This window comes from Bidens hawaiensis, unplaced genomic scaffold, assembly GCF_021521415.1.
Source record: "Bidens hawaiensis isolate Kalapana, Puna unplaced genomic scaffold, B.hawaiensis_p1.1 tig00017575_1, whole genome shotgun sequence".
Classification (NCBI taxonomy): domain Eukaryota; kingdom Viridiplantae; phylum Streptophyta; class Magnoliopsida; order Asterales; family Asteraceae; genus Bidens; species Bidens hawaiensis.
The window spans coordinates 231,125-255,596 of record NW_027492660.1 but is presented as its reverse complement, the minus strand read 5'-3'; positions in this window follow the sequence as shown (position 1 = coordinate 255,596).

Genomic DNA, 24,472 nt, shown 5'->3' with positions numbered 1-24,472 from the left:
CACAATGGTGGCATACACACCATATAACAAACCAAAAAAGAAATAAAATATTAAAAGAAGAAATGAAGAAATAAGAAGGAAAAAGAGAAGAAATAAAAAAAGGAAGAATGGAAAAATGTAAAGGAAGTAAAATTCCATCCCACATTGGTGGAGGAAAGAAAATGGAAGGCTTACACCATGGTATAAATAGGATTCCTAATTCTTGTCCGACATTGCTAGATTACAAAACTTATAATCTCTTTATAAGGAAGAGAGCTCACATGATAATATTTTTGTGTGCCAAATCACAACCAGTAGTCCTAGTGGAGGGTGCGATAGGCGCTTTGATGGCGCAGCCCAAATGCTATTTTTAAGAGAAGGAGTATGATGCAGGAGCATCCGGTCCATTAAGTCGGCCCGGCCCAAATGCTATTTTTATCTATGAATATGATTGTTTAGGTTTTTTTATTGGTTAGTTGATAATTTTAATAAAGAATTTATGATTGCTAGTCGAACTGCATCATAACATTTTGTGGATTTATAAGTTCCAAAATGAATACACCTTTTCAGAGAGGAAGGAGATGGCTTTTTTGGAATACAGAATTACATGCAAATTAATTAACTAACTAGTATTGAGACCTTGCATGTTACGACAGGACCATAAGAATAATAAGATTAGATAATTGGAAGAATTAATTATTATTGACTCCAATAGTTACAATATATACCAAGAACAAAAGCTAAAATCAAGGGATGGTTACAATTACGTTAACTATAGATTACTTGCTAATAATATGGACTTGATATTAGGGACAATGTAAGCATGGATATTACTTCAAAATATTTGAATTAATATTGTCTAGATCTTCAATATTTGTTATATGATGTGTGCCAATATGCCCTCGCAAGATGGGCGGGCTTGTAGTGAGCCCAATCTTGGTCATGGGATAATGAAACCGTCAACGCGGAGTCAGTTTGGTAAGTGCATCAGCAAGTTGATCGTCTCCGGCAATATGAGTGGCACGGATTGATTTGTCATGGGCTTTTTCACGAACGAAGTTGAAGTCAAGGGCAAGATGCTTCATGCGACAGTGAATGATGGGATTGGTGGAATATTGGGTTGAACTTAGGTTGTTACAAAAAATGGTGGTGGATAAGAAACCAAGTTCATGTAGTAAAGCTTTTGGCCATAATACTTCGGTGGTTGCGGATGCAACAGTTTGAAATTCGGCTTTCGTGGAGGAACGGGCGATAGTAGGCTGTCTTTTAGAGCTCCATGCAATTGGGTTGGAACCTATGCAAACAATATAAGCCGTTGTACTTCGATAGCTATCCTTGTCACCTACCCAATTTGCATATGTGAAAGCATGCAAATGGTTTGATGAATTATAGCGAACTAAAATACCTTTGTTTAAGGACCCATGAAGATATCTAAGGAGGCGCTTGAGGGCATTCCAATGAATGGTGGTGGGAGAATGCATAAATTGTGATAATTTATTTACCGTGAATGCCACTTCAGGTCGAGTAAGTGATAGATATTGTAGAGCCACGACTAGAGCTCGATATTCAATGGGTGATGCAAGGGGCGAACCACCATGGAGTTTGATGAGTTTAGAACATGTAATTGGTGTGGTCATCGGTTTGCAATCACTCATATTGGCTCATTTAATGATGTCATAAATGTATTTAGTTTGGGATAATAACATGCCCTGAGGGTGTGGAAGTACTTCCATGCCAAGAAAGTAAGAAAGGGTTCCAAGATCTTTGAGTGAGAATTTGTTTGCAAGAGAAGAGATGAGCGAATTAATAAGTGTATAGTTGGGGCCGGTGATGATATTATAATCAACATATACTAGGATATAGATAGATGAGGAATCAAAAGGTCGGATAAATAGAGGCGGGTCTGAGATGGTGAGTACCATTTAATTGAAGATGGGATTTTAATTCTTCGGACCAAGCATGCGAGGCTTGTTGGAGACCGCATATAGCTTTATTTAGTTTGCATATGTGAGATTGAAATGCAGGATTAATAAAGCCGGATAGTTGGACCATGTAGACATTTTCTGTTAATGTGCCTTGTAAAAAGGCATTATTAACGTCAAGTTGACAAATGGACCAATTTTGGGAGACAGCTAAGGAAAAAATAAGGCGAAGAATTGCGGGTTTGACGACCGGACTAAAAGTTTCAGCATAATCAATACCCGGGTGTTAGTGAAAAACCTTTAGCGACAAGGCGTTTCACACCCCAACCTAAGGCGGAAATGTCGGGGCGTGATCCGATTGTTCACAGCTCGAAGATACTATCATAATATAAAAGTGACAATATCTAATTAATTATTTTATTTCAAATATGCACACAATATCAAATACAACAAAGCTACTCAAGTAAATAAATATAATAAGTTTAAATCCATGTTTGTCTTCATTAAAACCTAAGGTCTTTCTAAATGTCCATACTTCAACTTCAAGCAACCTATATATGCATAGAAAATGGAGTTTGTCAACATAAAGTTGAGTGAGAATATCACCAGTTTTAACACAACAATATAAATAGGCATAACGTGATAAGTGCGGTAAATGTAATCAAACCACAAACAAGTATGTCGACCGTTGCCAAGCGAATCGGGCGTTGGTCAATAGCATGAGCACCCAACATACGAATGAATGAATAGTAACACAAGTAAACAAGTAGCACGTATGTTTGATTAAGTCACTCACAATTGCACGTATGCATTTGTTTATATATATATATATATAGTATGAAATACGGATAAGTACGCATATGTCCCCAAAACGTTTAGAAAAGTTGGTAAAATAGGGGAATGATAAACTCACCTGATCAAATAAGCCAAACAGAAATAATTACGACAAGAAAGCGATAATCACGCTATTCGGGAATTACCGACAAGAATCCTAATTCGATGTTTAAACACGGGTCAAATTCGAGTCAACAGAGCCGGCAAAGATGGCAACGAACAGGGTATCACCAGACAATGATAATCCCATTAACCAGAGGGATTCAGTAGGCACTGGGTCTAGAGGTATGCAGACGTGAGGAATTGAATTATGATCAAGCTCATGATATATAGCCGATTTGGGTCAAGGCGGTGTTATCTAATATATCAATACACGTTAGGTTTGATCTTGTTTCCTAATTAATTGAGTCGGTTAGGCCGATTATAACAAGAGCAATCCCAAACCTGATTCAATTCCTAGTTTATGGCGACAATTGTGGCTCAAGCAAGCTAAACGGGTCACGAAATGGGTATACGGTTCTTGATCCATGGGTTAATGGGTTCAGGGACCAAAGAGATATAAAAATAATATGCAGAAATTGCAGTTTAGTCCTTGAAGATTGAGGTGGAAACGATAAGGGATTTAAGTTTAGTTTTTGGTTAAAATGTATATTTTTTAAAAGTTATATATATATAGAAACATGATCAAATACATTTTATTCTTAACATGAAAACAGTGAGAACCAATTTGCTGTTATTATTAGGTTTATTTTTATAAGTGTTTGATGTTATTTTTTATTCGTATTTGCTAATTTTCGATTATGAGACGTTTTAAGTATTTGCTTATTTATATTTTGTTGTTATTATTAGATTTTTTCTCTTGCTGATATAAGTATTTGTTGGTATTTGCTGTTATTATTTTGTTCTTAATTTTGATTCTTTTGTTGTAATTTTTAGGTTTTTTTCTTTGTTATTATAAATAATTGTTTATGTAGATTGGTATTGTTTCTTATGTTCTCATTTTTTTATAAATTGGTATTATTTTCTACGTTCTCATGCATATATATATATATATATATATATATATATATATATATATATGTTTTTAGGAGAGAGAAAATGTTATATATATGTTTACATTTTTTATTAACTTTAATTGTGGACCACAAGATTTAAACTTTAATTAAAAACATGTGGTTAAGAATGGGTTTATAGAGTTTTCACAACTCAAGTGGGTTTTTATTTTAACCTAACCCTATAAATATATATACATATATTAAATAAATATAATAAACAGCTATAAAATGTATAATAATTACTCGGTAAACGCGATACTTTTTAGTGTTAGAATTTCCCGAATGTAAAACGGGTCGGGTAACTGGTATAAATTAGTACATGGAAAAACCGAGTTGTTACAGTCTCCCCTACTTTAGGGAATTTGTAAGACCCCGAATCCCGGGAATCCTATAGTTGGTAATCACATCCACAATTTCACCAAAAATTTAAAACCAAACGTTTCATTTTATTTAAAACCAGTTCAGAGTAATTTAACAGCGGAAATTCATAAGCATCAAAAACCGGAAAAATACCAAATGAAAAACAGTGGAAAAAGTTAAGTATCTAAAATCCCAAAACTGAATATAAAGTGAAGTGTTTGTTTTATTTTAAAGACCTCGTCTAAAAATGCCTTCAACTCCGAGTAGCATCCAGCACGTCCAAGCGGTAACATCCACTCCTTAACCTGAAAGTCAATCTAACATACACACAAAGTCAGCTAGAACTGAGTGAGTTCAAGTTTTCATAAACAATGATTCATACTTTATTTCAAAGTTATAGTTCTAAACAGCAGAGAGGACAATAATAGACTAAATAAATATAGTTTACCAAATAATACACTCATCGTCAAACACACGTACACGGGCCTCTCCACCACGAGTCAAGACTTGAGTAATATATTTGACTCGGACTCGGTAAGACCTAAGCACGTGACACGAGCCTCTCCACCACGAGTTAAACCCTAGTAATATTTGACTTGGTCACAACTTACACATCCAAACACGTAATATGGGCCTCTTCACCACAAGTATAACCCGAGTAATATATTTGACCCGATCACGGTTTAACATACAACGGGCCTCTTCACAACGGGATTTTAAAACCCGAGTAATATATTTGACCCGCTAAAATGATGATCACGCCACACGGGCCTCTCCACCATGGGATTTGAAAACCCGAGTAATATATTTGACCCGAGTAATCACCACGCACACACACATCAATAAGCCTGCTCACATCATTCTTAGTCACCGGGAACTAAATGTCATCACACAACCGTAGGCTATAAGGTAACACATACTCATACATATATATGATCCCAAAATATACCACATCATAAGTAAGCCATCCATAGTCACGAATGGCTAACTAAGATCACTAATCATAGGCCATAGGGTAACACATGCACATACATACATACATATATATATATATATATATGTGTGTGTGTGTGTGTGTGTGTGTGTGTGTGTGTGTGTCTGTGTATACATCCTCCCAAAACATACCATATTACAAGAAAGCCTATGGGCCATAAGGTAATATATAATAATCAGTTTAATACATGAACTAAGTAAATAAGTCTACTCGTATTCAATTACTACACAGCCTATTAACATCCTCGAGTCTAGACCATAAGCAGGTATATAACCTTAAGGAATTTATGACCAAACGAGTCTAAAATATCCTAAGGCACAGAATGTAACTCACATTGGGTTTTCATAACTGCACAAACATTATCAAAACAATACAATGATCTTCAAATTGTTTTAACAAGTAAAATCGAGTAAAACTGTAATTGAGTGTGTTTGTCAGCCCAAAACGTAAAAAGAGTTAAAAAGGGTAATCATGAACTCACCTGACACAAGGTATGATTTCACCACAAGCTAGAGGATCCCTACGTAGCCCCACAACTCAAACTCCTGTCGGTTTACATACAATCAATACTATTGACATCGAGATGACTCGTTTATCCTACGAGACGTTCTGACATGGTTCGAGTTACCTAAAGCCTCGACCTCATAGAACTCAATCACAATAGCCCCCGGGGCTTACATTCACCAAAACGACCCTTAGAAACTCCCGGGAATAAAGAATTCCCAATTTACCCCCCGGAAGCACTAGGTGACACTAACACGCGCGTTTAAGAGTCGTTTAGGCCGTTAACATCCAACTCAGCTCCGTGTGGACCCAATATGATAAAATCACAGCCAACAAGTCCACACGACACTACACGAGTCAAATGGGTCGGTAACTCGCAAGTACAACGCACCAACTATCCAATAAACGCAATTGCGCGTTGTACCGACCCGTTTGAGTAACCGACAACCAATTCAGCCCCATAACTTATAAATTATGTTTTAGCAGCCCGTACATCAAACCAAGTTTTCCCGAGCTGAATTGGTTGTTGATCACTTCAACCCTCGCGTTAAACGCATCAAACTACAATTCTAGTCAACCGAACACTAACAATCAAACTACAACTAGTTGACCAATTTAATGAACACCAATGAACATGGTTTTTAAGTATGTTATACTAGACATACCTAGAAAGATTTTGGTGCAAAAACCTCAACCAAAACAGTCCCGAAACTGCTCAATTGGACAGCCACTCGGTAAACCTAAAACAAGCGGTTTAACGACGAATAAACGAGACATAAGGATGAATTGAGGTGAAAAAGAGTTGTAGACATCTAATACCGACCTGGAATTGAACTTTGGATGGCTGAACGGTGGCTGATTGCATTCAAAACGAGGAGGGGGGGGGGCCTGTTGGGCGCCGATCGGGATTTAGGGTAAGGCCAGGGTTTATTTTTTTTTTATAAATAATATATTAACAATATACATTCTGGCCCCTCCACTTTACTAATGGCTGAACTTGTAAGAAAGTTATGTATGACAAGCTTATGAGGGTGGCAAGGAGCTCCCGGGAGAATGCCGGGTCAAGCCCGGGAGGTGCACACAACACTACAAGGTTAAACCTTTTATCGGAAATTAACGGACGTTACAGAATTTCATCCCGAAATTAAGGAAAACTAAAACATAATCGTCTTGAAAATACTTAAACTTTTAAGAAAATATCATAAAATAGAACATTTTATAACCGAAGCAACGCTTCAAATGACAATCCGATAAGGGCACTTATATATAGGATTACCAGCAGCGTATCCACCAGGTCCTTATCATCTCATCATTCGTACCGTTACCCAAGCTACCTTAAGTTCTAAATCATGACACACAATTGTACGTATTATGATTTCCATGCAAGGACTTGAATAATTATGTTCTGGACCATAATTACTCTTATCGTCAGATGGTCCGCATAACTCGTTTTCATCATGTGGGTTATAAAACATTTAAAACCATCATTTTGAAAGAGGCAACGTTTTGATAACTTTAAATTTAATAATGTTCAAGTTGTATAATTAAAACCGTAAAATTTTCTAAAACATCTTTTATAGAAAAGTTATGAATTTTGGAGATTGAAATGGATTTCTTGAAACAGACATTTAAAATTAATTACGACGATCGAGAATAAACTAAGAGTAGAATATGAAGTTAACCGTGATAGATAAAGGAACTTGATTCATGAGATAATATGCTCGAAAGTTTAATTTATAAAATTCTGAAGTTAATTAATAACATGTGGAATCTTTAAAGATCTTATTCGTTAGGACGAAATTCTTAAGACCGAGAGTATAAGTTTAAATGAAGATTTTGGTGAGTCAAGTTTAGTTAGTTTAAGAACTTATGAGATTAAAGAGAAGTTTATGTAAAGTTTATAGCTTTTCAAGTTGTGACTTTGAGATGAGATTAATCCGATTTTATAATAAAATATTATCATAATTAGTAAATAATAATATTAATGAAAATGCAAAAATGTACGTATTCAAATACATCGTTAATAGATTAAATTGGGAAGCGGATATTCCCGAATCACCGAGAACTCCTATTCCAATTAAATCTTTAAAATTAGATAAAGGAATATTGGTTTTAAATAATCCCAACTATGGCCTATTGGTAAATATCTGTCCCAACTTTACACTTGCCTGCTGACCGTCCCAACTATTGATGTATTTGTTTTTAACGGGCCGCGACTAACGGATGTTAACTCCGTTAGTGATTTGCTGATATGGACCTTCTTCTCCGGCCGGAAACCTGCAACTCGTCTCCATTCTCCCTAATATCGTTACACCATCTCTCTCTATCTTTCCCCTCATTCAAAACCTAACTGACGTGCCGCCGTTGTTGTCTCCGGCGAAGTCCACCCTCGTCAATCGTGCACCATTCGAGGTAATTGACACATCATTTGACTCGTTTTTATCCTCTTAACAAAAGCCCTATGCTTATTTTGTAAATCGTGTAACATTGATTTCAAATTTTTGAAAATAAAATCGGGTTTGGTATATAGGGATTGGCCATGAAAGAAGATGAAATCTACTTCATTTTCTAATTTCCGATGTCTTTTGAAGAGGGAGGGAGACGTGTGACGATATTAGGGAGAATGGAGGCAAGTTGCAGGTTTCTGGCAAGTTTTCGACCGGAGAAGAAGGTCCACGTCAGCAAATTACTAACGGAGTTAACATCCGTTAGTCGTGGCCCATTAAAAACAAATACATCAATAGTTGGGATGGTCAGTAGGTAAGTGTAAAGTTGGGACTGATATTTACCAATAGGCCATAGTTGGGATTATTTAAAACCAATATTCCTTAGATAAAATATAAAGTGGGTAATTGAAGATATTAAATTAGATTAAATTGGGAATTCGTGGATTTTTCTTTTTTCACAAAATCGTTATAAATATTAGGAAATAAGTAAATTGAATTATCGATAATGGAAATTTAAGTAAATACCAAATTTTAAATTAAAGTTAAGCATATAATAAAATGAGATAAATGCGAGGCTAGAAATGCATGAACCACCATGACTATTCTAACAAATACGAATTTATCATTTAAAACGCTCAAGGTTCTCAAGGTGTATAAAAAAATCAAAGTAGGGGTTAAAGTATTTACGAACCAACGTTTAGTTTCAACTAATTAACGAACATAATCAATAAATAAAGTGAGTGATGGGTTTTAATGGAGATTTATCAAAAAAATTAATTTTAATGGTAAAAATTTAATTAATGGAAGATTTAATTTAATAATGAGAATTAAATTTGGATGATGAAAAATTTAGTTTAATATCAATAAAATTTACAATATTTGAATTTTAATAATAAATACTTATAAAATGGAAAGTAAGTTGTGAAAAGTAACATGAGAAAAAAACAAGAGATAATAAAATATTTATAGTTTAAAGTTGAGACTAATGATTTAAATGCATTTAGTAATTTATAGTTTGAGAATATGGAAATAAATAAGAAAAGATGATTTAAATAATATTTTAACGGATATGAGTTAATATAAGGCTTCTTGTTTGGTGTATTTTAGTTTTGTCGAGATTGGCGGTCGTTTGGTTAACGGAATACAGCAGCAAACTCCTTGTCGATTCTAGTAGTCGAATAGTAATCATGAGAAACAAGTGAATGACGTTGATTACGATGATTGATTCCTAGGAAAGACATTCTATGAGGACCAATGATGAAACTTTATAAGTAGATGGATAAGTTGTGGAAATGAGTTGATGTGAACAATAGAGAAGTGTTATAGAATTATGCACGTGATGACTCGAGGACGAGTCGGGATTTAAAATAATGTATATAAGTTTGAGGCATTTAAGTAAATAAATAATGTTTATAAAATTTTCCAAGAATAAAATAACCAAACATATCAAACGTGTTGACCTCCCATAAGCTTTCCATGGCAATTTGAATGACCCAACTAAAATAAGCAACATAAAGTTTTGTGAATTGGGCCTCCCATGAGCGTTCCATGGAAATTTATTGGCCCAATTAAAATAACGAGTAACAAACAATTGAGTTGGTCAACCCATGAGCGTGTACATGGCATTTAACTGACCCAACTAACTAACGAATTATCAAATCAATGGAGTTATTCGGACCATGATTGTTACATGGAATTTAACTTACACAATTAAATATCGAATCAATGAATCAAATATAAGTAGTTGCTGTATCTCGGGAACCACCCCGGACAATACGTGTAACATTTCGGATTTTTCGTATTTGTTTAAACCGATTCGAGAATGTAATTCTAATCTTTTGAACTATTTAAAGCTTGTATTTATTGATATTTAACTTGGTTTAATTATTTTATAATTTCATAATTTTCATTTATGCCAAATAGTTCTTAAAAACCCTTAAAATCAATTAAAACGGCTAAAAATCGCAGTTATAAAAGTGCAGGGACTATTTTTGACCCAAATCTCGAAACATATGTCCCAAGATAAGTTATATAATATTATAACATGTCCATGTTCTTACCTTAAGTATTAAAAATAAGTTTTTATTATTAATTGGTTCGATTTTGTTATCAATTGATTATTTTGTTTCCTAATTCGTTTTTAGCATGCATATCACTTATTTTAGGCATAAATCGGGTGAATTAAGCTCCAAGAAAACTAATAAAACTAAAATACATGTCCATATACATAACCCCTTGATCAAGAACGAAATTTACAGCTTATAACATTGATTTAATCATTAAAGGCCCATTCGGTTCTTAAACGAGTAAGTTGCCATATTTAGATCGATTTAGTTTATCCTATATAAACATATCATTATTTCTCTACCATAAATCATCCCTAAACCCTAAAACACTACTCTCAGCCGTCACCCTCCTCTGACCCTCCTCAAACTCTTCGGTTTTTGCTTATTGGTTGAAGATACGTTCATAACCAGTTGACTTTGCATACGTATGGACCTTTGACTCATCGTTTCTGTTGATTCTTTCACTTTCTGGGTAAGTTGTAAATATAGAAATCATTCATATATATTCCCTAGTCAATAACCTTCAACCAATTTTGGTGGTTGAAGGGTGTTGACTGGTCAAATCGTTTAAAACTCGTTAAAGGACAAAATAGTCAACTAGTTTGACTTAAAGTTTTCTCATACTTCTGGTCGGATTCAACATTCGGTCCAGAAGACTTTTACTCTTGTAACGAAATTTTAAGGCTACTGACCAAAAACCGACTTCCGACTGGCTGTTCGGATTCTGGTCAGTACCAGCTCGCTTAAACGTTTAATTCGACATAACTAGAGTTCTACTCATCCGTTTGGGTTGATTCCAGTGGCATTAAGTTCGTTTTTATTTATAGTTTCATATCACAAAGTTTCAGGTTCCGATAAGTTATTTCGTTTGATGCGTATTGGACGACTCGCTTATCCGTTTACTCGTTTATTCTTAATTATACTCGCTTGCCTTTAATCTAAGGTGAGTTTTATAATTCCCCTATTTTAATCGATTTTCATACATGTTTTGGGTACATATACATATATAATACTATATATACATATCTATATATACATACATATCAAAATAGCAAACATGTAATTGTGTGTGATTAATCAAATCTACTTGTTATGTGCTTATGTGTTATTGTATTGATTCTCTTGACATATCCCCTTGTAGAGGGTTCTCATTCTCATTGACCATTGCCCGATTCGCTTGGCAACGGTCTTATTCTCATTATTTGCCCATATTTGATTTACCGGCGCTCGATTCGCTTGGCAATGGTTTAATCGACAACTTACTTGCTTATGGTTTGATTTCATTATCGCACTTATTACGTTTTGCTTATTTATTATATTAAAATTATTTTTGGTGTCAAAACTTGGTGGTAAACTCACTCAACATGTTTGTTGACAAAACTCCATTTTCTACGCATATGCAGGTTGCTTGTATTGAAGATTGAAGTTGGACACGTAGACAAGACCTTAAGATATAATCAAAATAATCGTTATATGAACTCATATTTGTGTATTTGAATTGTTTTGTATATTTGGATAATGTGTGTAATATTTGTAAATAATTAATTAGATATTGTCACATTTTATATATGATAGTATCTTCGAGCTGTGAGCAATCGGATGACGCCCCGGCATTTCCGCCTTAGGTTGGGGTGTGACAGATTGGTATCAGAGCCGAAGGTTATAAGATAGGTCGTTAGAAATTGTCCTATACATATGTTAGGAACCCTATACGTTCTTATCTGAACTGCCTTATGTGCTATTTAATAAATTGTTTACAGCTTGCTTAGATTAATTATTTAAATTGTATTTATCTTGTTTATTTGTTGCACACACACACACAAATTCCGAGGTTATGCCTCAACTTTCAAAATATTTTTAAATTCTATTAATTTAATAGATTGTCTTTTATTGTGGGAAATTCCCTAAGAATTCCCATGTTTTACTCTTTCACCTTGAAGCGTGAGAATATAACAAATCTCATACAACCACATAACTTCGAGTGGTACCCGTAATCGGCTAAATGGTTACGTGGTAAACATAACCGGCTAAACGGTTATACTTCCAAATTATGTTTTTAAATTATTTTAAACGCGTAGTTGGGTGAAAAATCCATGGGCACTCCAACTATTCATTTCTTAAATAATTTTTGATTTGATTTTTGGGTTGGAACGTATCGTCTGGAGTGGTTCCCGAGATATACCAACTACTTATGTTTGATTCATTGATTTGATATTTAGTTGAGTCGGTTAAATGCCATGTAACGCTCATGGTCCGAACAACTCCATTGATTCGATAATTCGTTAATTAGTTGGGTCAGTTAAATGCCATGTACACGCTCATGGGCTGACCAACTCAATTGTTTATTACTCGCTATTTGAACTGGGCAATCAAATTGCCATGGAACGCTCATGGAAGGCCAATTCATAAACTTTATGTTGTTTATTTAGTTGGGCCATTCAAATTGCCATGGAAAGCTCATGGGAGGTCAACTCGTTTGATATGCTTGGTTATTTTGTTTTTGGAAAATTCTATAAAACATTATTTACTTAAATGCTTCAAACTCAAACATATTATTTTAATTCTTGACTCGTCCTCGAGTCTTCACTAGTACTAATTCATATACATACATATACATACACATACGCATCCCCATAATTTCATATCAACTCATTCCTACAACTCACCTGTCATCTTACACATTTCCATTGTTGGTCCTCATAAAATGTCTTTCCTAAGAATCATCGTTGTAACCAACGTCGTTCACCTGTTTCCCGTAATTGCCATTCGACTATTAGAATCACCGAGGAGTGCTGCTGTATTCCGTTAACCAAACGACCGCCAGTCTCGACAAAACTAATATACCTCAAACAAGAACTCTTACACTAACTCATATTAGTTAAAATATTATTTAAATTATACTTTCTTAATTATATCCATATCCTCGAACTATAAAATTCTAAGTACATTTAAATCATTATCCTCAACTTTAAACTATAAATATTTTATCATCTCTTGTTTTCTTCAATATCATGATGGTTTTCACAACTTATTTTCCACTTTATAAATCTTTATTAATAAAATTCAATTATTGTAAATTTTATTATTATTAAACTAAATTATGTATTCCCTAAATTTAATTTTCATTTTTAAATTAAAAAAATTTCCATTAATTAATTTAACTTTTATTATTAATTGACTTTTTGATTAAACCTTCATTGTAAATATTTCAACTCCCTACTTTGATTTTTTAAAATTTTAAATGTTTTAAATGATAAATTCGTAGTTGTTAGAATAGTCATGGTGGTTCATGCATTTCTAGCCTCGCATTTATCTCAATTTAATATATGCTTCAGTTTAATTTAGAATTTTTTATTTACTCAAATTTCCATTATTGATAATTCAAATTACTTACTTTCTAATATTTATAACGATTTTATGAAAAAGGAAAAATCCATGAATTCCCAATTTAATCTAATTACCTACTTTATATTTTATCTAATTCTAAAGGTTTAGTTGGAATAGGACTATCTCGGTGGTTCGGGAATATCCGTTTCTCAATTTAATCTAATAACGATTTATTCAAATACGTATATTTTCGCATTTTCATTAATAAATTAAATTATTAACTACTAATTTTTATGATATTTTAGAATATCTTAATCGAATTAATCTCATCCCAAATTCACAATTTGAAAACATATAAACTTTACATTAACTTCCCTTTAATCTCATAAGTTCTTAAACTAACTAAACTCGACTCACCAAAATCTTCAGCTGAACTTATACTCTCGATCTTAAGAATTTCGTCCTAATGAATATGAACTTTAAAGATTTCGCATGTTATTAACTATCTTAAGAATTGTTATAAATTAAACTTTTGCACATACCATCTCATGAATAAAATTCCTTTATTTATCACGATTAGCTTCATATTCTATTCTTAACTTATCCTCGATCATCGTAATTCATTTCAAACATCTTGTGACATTCGTCAATTTCGATTCGTATTTGTATTTGTAAACCTGACCCGATTGGTCGTTTCGATGTATTATTGATCATTTAATAAAGTATTCCCGACATTTATGTTCAAACATTCGTTCATTATTTCTACGTTCCATTACTTATGAAATCTCAACGCTTATAGATAACCCGCTTAAAACGCGTAAATAATCCAAAATCGAAAACCATAAAATTTGATTATAAAGTTTAGAGTTAAAAAGGTAAACTTTGAAAACTTATATTAACTTAAAAAGATATTAGGTTTCCTTTTAAAATAATTATGAAACTTTACTGTATAAAGTGTAAGTATGAATTTAAATTATATTATTATATTATTAAAATATAAAACCCAACCCTCTCCCTCCCTACCCTAACGTTTTTCCGGCGGCGCCTCCGGCCACTGGAATCCGGCGCTGGAGGTGGCCGCCACTCCCTTACAACGCGTCTTTTAGTCAAATGGAATATATAAAATCGTTTAGCCTTCGATATACTATCCTAGCTAACTTATTAATTTTGTTATAACATCCTTAAACCTTGAATCAATCCCGTGATACTCACCGGAAAATCCGGAAATCAAATCAAAACATTTAACGCGTACACGCTCTGATTCGTAGTATAAATAGAACCCAAACCTTCATTAGAACTTGCTCACTTCTCTTAATCCCCCTCTAATACACGGATTTTCTGTAATTGGGAGCTTCTTTATTTTATTTTCTGGCAACCGGGTTTCGACCAAAACAACGCCATATAAGGTAATTAAGATATGCATATTAACGGCGCTTAAGCATTTATCAAAACCCCCAAACTTATTTGAGCAAACCTTGAACAGATTCTTTAATTTGAAAATTAGGGTTCATGTTCTTCATATGAAGAAGATGAATCTGAAATACTATATATATAGATATTTTTTTCTGAGCTTATAACGAATGTTTCACACAGATTAACTGGTTAGGACGCTTGGTTTACACAAGACAAACCCGGGTCACGCACACCTCTTTTTTTTATATAACCCGATATATATATATATATATATATATATATATATATTATTATCAATATAATTCAAAACTGTTAATACATTATTTAATACAAACCAAACTATATCGGATGTCTTCCCCTAGAACAACTGGTTAACACTTGGAACTCGTAACGCGGAGACCCGGGTTTCGAACGCGGGTCAAACACTATTTTTGGCATTTATTTTTCAAGTATTTAATTAAAATTTTAAATCCTTTTAAAATCAAAATAAATTTATAAAAACTTTTTTAAATTAAATAAAAATTATGTAAATTAATTATAAAATATATCTCACCATTATACACTTAAAAACCAAGTTTTTCGTTTTCGTAAACCGTTATTAAAAATCGTTTATTAATCGCAACATGAACTTTAATATATTAAAAATTGCTTCTTTAAAACAAAAGTTGTATTTTCGACTTATAAACAATGGTTGGGGTATTTCGAACGTGCAAACTTCACATCCCCGCCGACAAAATATTTATATCATATTAATAACCGTTCTTTTTCCGTTAAAACATAAATAAAAACATTATACTCAAAAGTATAAAATAACATGAAATTTCCAATAAAAAAATACAATCCCGTAAGGTTATCGATTAAGTTTTGTTCTTCCTTATTTTAGATCACACGTTTCGGCTTTCGTGACACGTTCGGTTGTTTGCATCATTCAACACTTTCAAGCTTCTTTTATTACCTTATTCATAAGGTGAGTTTTTCACCACCCCTTTTTTAATGTTTTAATGTTTTTGGGTAGCATATGTATCCTTATAGAAATTCAAGTATTGTTTCTTCTATTACAAAACTACAATTCGTATATGGACTTGTGTGTTACTTGTATTACTTGCACGATTGGGAAGCTTCATTAAGTATGATCATACGCCCCCATTTGCACTCCGGTCTATTTGTATCGAGTGGAAAAGGGCCTCATTATTCAAGTACGTTGGTTGTTACCAATTGGAAAGGACCTTACTTGCGCGATAATCCAAGTACGTTGGTTGTACTAATTGGAAAGGACTTGCTTGCTCGTTTATCACATATCTATGAATTGTATGGTTTTTAAGTACATATTTAAACTGTGGAAACTCACCAGCTATATTTATAGCTGACCATATTTTATATATATGTTACAGGTACCGTGATTAGAGGTTGAAGTATTGAAGACACTTAGATTGTGACATCTGCCCTGATCCGACCCGACCCAGGTACCCGTTTCTCTTATCCGATCTCTTTCTTTTATGATTTAATATTTATTTATACTTATATTTTACTTTTAATAATAATATATATATATTTTCCTTCCCGCCTCTCTCTCTCTTTCTTTCCGCCGTCCCATCCCTCTTCTCTCTTTCCGCCTTCTGTTCCCTCTTGTTGCTGTCCCGCCCTTAAGCCTTGTTTCCTCTTTCTTCTAACTCTTTGCTTGTCCTTTGGTTCTTCCCGCCTAAGGATGTCTGCAGCTCCACGCGCCAGACTCCTTACATAGGAAGCCTGCGTGAAGACATCTTGTTCCTGCGATGCGTGAAGAGAACTCTTCTCGCAGCGCGCTAAGAATGCATGTTCTTCCCGCAATGCGCTAAGAATGTATGTTCTTCCCGCGATGCGCTTAGAATTCTTGTTCTTCACGCAGCACGCGAAGGATTTGTGATTCTTCCCGCAGTGCGCTAAGGATTGTTGTGCCAGCCTTCGCGCTCGCGCACTCAGCCTTCCCGCGCTTAACCCTTTGAGTTTTTCTTCTGTTTAATCTAGCCGTTTGCTTTTGTGTTGTCTTATCTTTTGTGTTGTTGACCTAATCTGCTTTATGTCTGAATAGTTACTTTCGGCGCAGCATGCGCACCAACCCCATTGGTTGGCAGATAAAGTGACTGACATTATCTTTTGAGATCTGCTTTTGCCATGCTTGACCAGTACCTTTATCTGACCTGCCCATGCCTTTTTACTGTTCGCTGTCAGCTTTATCTTGCCCCCCTGCAGCTGCCATATCTTTTGATATCTTTTGCTTTTGGATTCTTATGCTTTTTGATATCTTTTGCTTTTTGAGATCTTTTCCCCTTTTCTAGGATTGTGTTCCCTAGGGTTTCTCTATAAATAATAGTAGTAATTTCATAACACATCACACACAAAACACTTAATCTCTCCTGTTCTCTTGCCCCTTGCTCTCTCTGCCGTCTTCCTCTCTGCCTCCGTCTTCCTCCTTGTTCTTCCTGCTTTTCCGGTAATATATATTGTAATTTACTTATTAATTATGCTAACTTATAATCAAGACTTAAAACAAATCATTAAAACAATAATCTTATTTATAGGTTAACTTGTGCTTGTTTAAAGTTGGTTCTTGCTTTATCTATCACCGCATCGTTTATCATGTGAGTTATCTCGTATCTAATCCCTTTTTATTTTAAATGCTTTGGGATGTTCATGTGTTCATACAAAACTTGAGTCTTAAACTTGTTTTTTGAACTTTAGTCGCGTAGTATCCCATGTGTTGAGGACGTTTACTTGGCTGTTTATTTGTATGTGTGTATCATTAACCGCTTTGTTCGGCCTATTCCGCAGTTCCGTTGGTACCATTAGTTGAACACGGGTGACCTATCGTTTACGGTTTTCTTTGTTTACACTTGCACAGATGTTTTCTCGTTTTTATGCTCAATTGGGAGCATGGATTGAACTATGATCTATGAACTATCTTAGGCTTGATCACAATCTGATTACACCCTTGTTAAACTCTAGACATACACATGTTGCGCGCAGATTTGTTATCTATGTATTGTATTAAACTTGATTTCTCACCAACACGCAAGTGTTTGACGTTTATTTTAACACATGTTCAGGTTTGCAGTAGCTGTTTTGGAGCTTGTGGACACGTAGGACGTTTTTACTTTTGGACCTAGAATTAAAATGTATCAAGACAAGTTAATGTTGTTTGAATGTTATAATTTATAATATATTGATTTATGTTTGATTTATGTTCTTTATTTTCCCCGCTGCGCGTGCGCGATAAAATGTGTATTAATAAATATTGACACCAATAGTGTCGCGAGTAATGAAGCAATATGTGGCGCCCCGATGTATAATCCGCCTTCGGTCGGGGTGTTACAGATTGGTATCAGAGCTCGTTGACTTTAGGATAGGTGGTTAGACGTAACGGCCTAGAATACCTAAGAGTCCCTTCTCGCGCATGAGAGAAATCTCATGTTTGCGCGCTTATTGTTAATTACTCGTTATTTATGAATATGCTCGCACTTGCGCAGTATATGATTTTATGTTTTATTTCGCGATATTTCGATTTTTGCTGAATTTCGATTTTTATTGATTTTACTTACATATTCGTTTGTTGGGATTGAAAATCCGAAAGGTCATGGTGATACATGAATAGTTGATTTTCAATTTCCATTTACGATTATGTTCTGAGGTTGGAGACTTGAAAAGTCATGGTGATACATGAATTGTCAACCTCCAATACTCATTTTCTTGTATGTTTTATATTGAAGATTGAAAAGTCATGGTGATACATGAATCGTCAATCTCCAATGCTCGTTTGCTCGTATATTTTAAATTGGGAATTCGGAAAGTCATGGTGATACATGAATTGTCGATTCTTGATTCGAATTTGTTACCTTTATTAAGTCTGCATTTAGGATCATTTATTTTACTTTAACTTTTGATAGCATCTAACTCCGTGAAACCAAGCTTTATAAGATTAAAACTTTGCGATAAAAACCAAGATATTAACTAAAATTAAAATTTTTATAGAATGCCTCCGCTATCTCGCCGATTTCAGAGAAGAGAAGCCTCGCGCATGCGTAGACAGCAACGTTCCCAGGAAATGGCCGCCGCAATAGCCCAAGCCTTGAGCCAAAACAATACCAATACCTCCAGTTATAACATTAAATCCTTCAACGCGGGTAACCCTCCAAAGTTCACAGGTCTCGAAGGAGCCACCGTGATGCTCCAGTGGCTCGAGAAGATAGAAAACACTTTCCTTCACACCCAATGCCCCTCAGAAAGACGAACCCTATATGCTTCCAGTGTCCTGGAATCCAGAGCGCTTACATGGTGGAATGGAGTAGCCCATGCGCGTGGCGCAGAAGCTGCTTCTAGCATGACATGGGAGGAATTCAAGGAAATTCTTACGCGAGAATTCTGCCCTCCCAACGAAATTAAGCGCCTGGAGGAAGAATTCTGGAACTTGAAGCAATACAGCGGGGAAGCGCGCGAGTACGCGACGCGCTTCCACGAGCTAAGCTTACTGGTCCCTCACCTTGTTACCCCCTCACGCCGAGCAATCGAGAAATTCCTTGGGGGTCTCCCCATGGAAATTCAAGATTCTGTATGGGCCAGAAACCCAGTTACCCTCTCTGACGCCATTGAGTTGGCCGCTGTGCTCAGCGACAACCATGTCAGAGCAGGAACCCTGTTCCTGCGGGGATCTGAGAAGACCAAACCCACCAAAACTGCCCCTGAACCAACAGAAACCAAACCAGAACCCTCAAACCATAACCAGAAACGTAGGCGCAGACAAGCCTATGCGCTTACCAACCCGCCCATTGTCCAGCAACCCGCTTACCAACCTCCAGTTTACGCGCCTAACCCACTGTCAACCTACCCAGCACCTCCTGTAGTCCACAACTATGCCTTAACCAATCCAGCACTTCCTGCCCCGCCAACTAAGAAACCTTACACAGGAAACCAACCCTTTTGCCCAACCTGTAGACTTCATCACCCACCTCAAGTCCCGTGTCGACAATGTAACCGATGTGGCCGCGTAGGTCACTCCGTTGAGTACTGTAGAACCCCTCCCTCCAATCCGATTGCGCCAACACCACCAGCTTACCCGCAGAACCCACAGCCAACTTACCAAAACCCACGACCCAGATCGTGCTTTAACTGCGGTGATCCAAGTCATTTCCGGAACGCGTGCCCAAGGCTACAAGTTCAGATTACTCAAGCGAATCCGGTGAACCAAATTTCGAACCAAGTGACGCGTGGCCGAGCTTTTAACATAACCGCGCACCAAGCGCAAGCGAATAACGACGTAGTTAATGGTACATTTTTACTTAACGGATTTTATGCTTCTGTACTTTTTGATACTGGCGCCGATCGAAGTTTTATCTCTCGCGCCTTCGAGCAGAAGCTTGCGCGACCGCGCGATGACTTAAAAGAAGATTTTTCAGTTGAATTGGCTAATGGCGAAACTGTTTTAATAAACTCGGTAATTAAAGATTGCACGCTTAACCTTAACGAAAACGATTTTCTGATCGACCTCATCCCTATGCCTCTTGGAAGCTTTGATGTTATCATTGGTATGGACTGGCTCTCGAAGAATCGCGCCGAAGTTATTTGCGCCAAGAAATTGATTCGCATACCTCGAGAAAATGGTGATCTTCATATCTACGGCGAAAAACCCTCCAGTGGTCTTAAACTTATGTCTTGCGCCGAAGCCCAAAGACTCATGCGGAAGAAGTGTATTGCATTTCTAGCCCATGTGGTTAAACCCGATGAAGGAAAGAAGCTTCGCGATATCCCTGTTGTGCGTGATTTTCCTGAAGTTTTTCCTGATGATCTTCCTGGTATCCCTCCCGCTCGTGAAGTCGAGTTTCGTGTTGATCTTGTCCCTGGTGCTTCCCCCGTTGCTAAATCTCCTTACCGTCTTGCACCCGCTGAGATGCAAGAATTGGCAAGCCAACTTCAAGAGTTGACTGCTAAAGGATTCATTCGCCCTAGCTCTTCGCCCTGGGGTGCTCCGGTGTTGTTCGTTAAAAAGAAAGATGGATCGTTTCGCATGTGTATTGATTACCGCGAGTTGAACAAACTCACCATTAAAAACCGGTATCCCTTACCGCGTATTGACGACCTCTTTGATCAACTCCAAGGTGCCTCCTGTTTCTCGAAGATTGATCTCCGCTCTGGCTATCACCAGTTGCGCATCCGCGATGAAGATGTTCCGAAGACTGCTTTTCGAACTCGTTATGGCCATTTTGAATTTTTGGTCATGTCCTTCGGTCTAACCAACGCACCCGCCGTTTTCATGGATCTTATGAATCGGGTGTGTAGGCCTTTCTTGGATAAATTCGTGATCGTGTTTATCGATGATGTTCTGGTGTATTCTAAGACCAAGACCGAGCATGAGCAACATCTCCGATTGGTATTGCAAAAGCTTAGAGCCGAGCAACTCTATGCTAAGCTTTCCAAGTGTGAATTTTGGTCGGATGAAGTACAGTTTCTTGGCCATGTTGTTAACAAGATGGGTATTCATGTTGACCCATCCAAAATTGAAGCAATCAAGAACTGGATTACGCCATCCTCTCCTTCTGAGATCCGTTCCTTTCTGGGCTTAGCTGGTTATTACCGGCGCTTCATTTCGAACTTCTCGAAGATCGCTTTGCCTTTAACAGCTCTGACGCACAAAGGTAAACCGTATATTTGGGGCTCGAAGCAAGAAGAAGCCTTTCTAACGCTCAAGCGTTTGTTGTGTGAAGCTCCTGTTCTTGCACTACCTGAGGGTAATGATGATTTTGTCGTGTACTGCGATGCCTCCAACCAAGGTCTCGGTTGTGTTCTTATGCAACGAGGCAAGGTTATCGCTTACGCATCGAGGCAACTCAAGGTTCACGAGAAGAATTATACAACTCACGACCTCGAACTTGGTGCAGTTGTTTTTGCCTTGAAGATCTGGAGACACTACCTTTATGGTACTAAGTGTATCCTCTACACTGACCATAAAAGCCTTCAGCATATCTTTGATCAAAAGGAACTTAACATGAGACAACGCCGATGGAACGAACTCATCAGCGATTACGATTGTGAGATCCGGTATCATCCTGGTAAGGCTAATGTGGTAGCCGATGCGCTCAGCCGAAAACCCTGCCAGCTTAACTGTATTTTGCCGCGCACGCATCTTCACTTCGCGCCGATTCAAAGCAACCTTGAATCGCGTATTCGTGACGCGCAGCGCGCATCCATCAGTAATGGTAATCTTCGCGCCGAGTTAGCGTGTGGCGCGGAAGCACTCTTTGTCCCTAATCTGAGTGGAATTCTCTGCTATCTTAATCGCATCTGGATTCCCTTTGATGAGAATCTTCGCGCTGATATCCTGTGTGAAGCGCACAAATCTCGGTATTCTATTCATCCCGGCGCTGATAAGATGTACAAGGATTTGCGCATAACTTATTGGTGGCCCGGTATGAAAAAGGATATTGCTGTGTTCGTAGCTAAGTGCCTGACTTGTTCTAAAGTTAAAGCTGAACACCAACGCCCATCTGGTTTGCTCGAACAACCAGAAATTCCTACGTGGAAATGGGAATGTGTAGCGATGGACTTTATTACCAAGTTACCTTTGACAGCAAGCAAACATGATAGCATTTGGGTAATAGTGGATCGATTGACTAAGTCTGCTCACTTCCTGCCCATTCGTGAAAACTACCGTGTTGAGCAACTCGCGCAGCTTTATGTCAAGGATATTGTCTGCCGCCATGGTACTCCTTTGAGCATCATATCCGATCGCGATGGCCGTTTTATATCTCGCTTTTGGAAATCTCTCCAATCTGCGCTAGGAACTCGCTTGGACATGAGTACGGCATATCATCCTCAGACTGACGGTCAGTCTGAGCGAACTATTCAAACTCTTGAGGATATGCTCCGATCTTGTGTTCTTGATTTTGGAGGTAATTGGGATTCGCACCTGCCTTTGATCGAGTTCTCTTATAATAACAGCTATCATTCCAGTATTGGTATGGCCCCATTTGAAGCACTTTACGGTCGTAAGTGCCGCTCCCCGATCTGTTGGAGCGAAGTGGGTGAAACTCAAATCACAGGACCCGAACTTGTTCAAGAGACAACCGATAAAATCGCCAAGATCCGTGATCATCTGCTGACTGCCCGAAGCCGACAGAAGAGTTACGCAGATCGTAGGCGAAAGCCTCTCGAATTTCAAGTTGGTGATCTTGTTCTCCTCAAGGTGTCGCCTTGGAAAGGTGTTGTCCGCTTTGGGAAGAAGGGTAAGCTTGCTCCTCGTTATGTTGGTCCATTCAAGATTCTCGCGCGTGTGGGAAAAGTTGCCTACAGACTTGACCTGCCGCCCGCGCTCAGTAATGTGCATCCAACGTTCCATGTATCCAATCTCAAGAAGTGTTTAGCTGACGAGAACCTTCACATTCCGCTTGATGAAGTTTAAGTTGATGAAACTATGCATTTCGTTGAGAAGCCTGTTGAGATTATGGATCGCGAGGTTAAGCAAACCAAGCGCAGTCGTATCCCTATCGTGAAAGTTCGCTGGGAGTCCAAGCGCGGAGCCGAGTTTACATGGGAAAGGGAAGATCAAATGAAGATCAAGTACCCGCACCTGTTCTCTGCGCAACCTACTTCGAGATAAATTTCGGGACGAAATTTTTTAAAGTAGGGGAGACTGTGACATCTGCCCTGATCCGACCCGACCCAGGTACCCGTTTCTCTTATCCGATCTCTTTCTTTTATGATTTAATATTTATTTATACTTATATTTTACTTTTAATAATAATATATATATATTTTCCTTCCCGCCTCTCTCTCTCTTTCTTTCCGCCGTCCCATCCCTCTTCTCTCTTTCCGCCTTCTGTTCCCTCTTGTTGCTGTCCCGCCCTTAAGCCTTGTTTCCTCTTTCTTCTAACTCTTTGCTTGTCCTTTGGTTCTTCCCGCCTAAGGATGTCTGCAGCTCCACGCGCCAGACTCCTTACATAGGAAGCCTGCGTGAAGACATCTTGTTCCTGCGATGCGTGAAGAGAACTCTTCTCGCAGCGCGCTAAGAATGCATGTTCTTCCCGCAATGCGCTAAGAATGTATGTTCTTCCCGCGATGCGCTTAGAATTCTTGTTCTTCACGCAGCACGCGAAGGATTTGTGATTCTTCCCGCAGTGCGCTAAGGATTGTTGTGCCAGCCTTCGCGCTCGCGCACTCAGCCTTCCCGCGCTTAACCCTTTGAGTTTTTCTTCTGTTTAATCTAGCCGTTTGCTTTTGTGTTGTCTTATCTTTTGTGTTGTTGACCTAATCTGCTTTATGTCTGAATAGTTACTTTCGGCGCAGCATGCGCACCAACCCCATTGGTTGGCAGATAAAGTGACTGACATTATCTTTTGAGATCTGCTTTTGCCATGCTTGACCAGTACCTTTATCTGACCTGCCCATGCCTTTTTACTGTTCGCTGTCAGCTTTATCTTGCCCCCCTGCAGCTGCCATATCTTTTGATATCTTTTGCTTTTGGATTCTTATGCTTTTTGATATCTTTTGCTTTTTGAGATCTTTTCCCCTTTTCTAGGATTGTGTTCCCTAGGGTTTCTCTATAAAT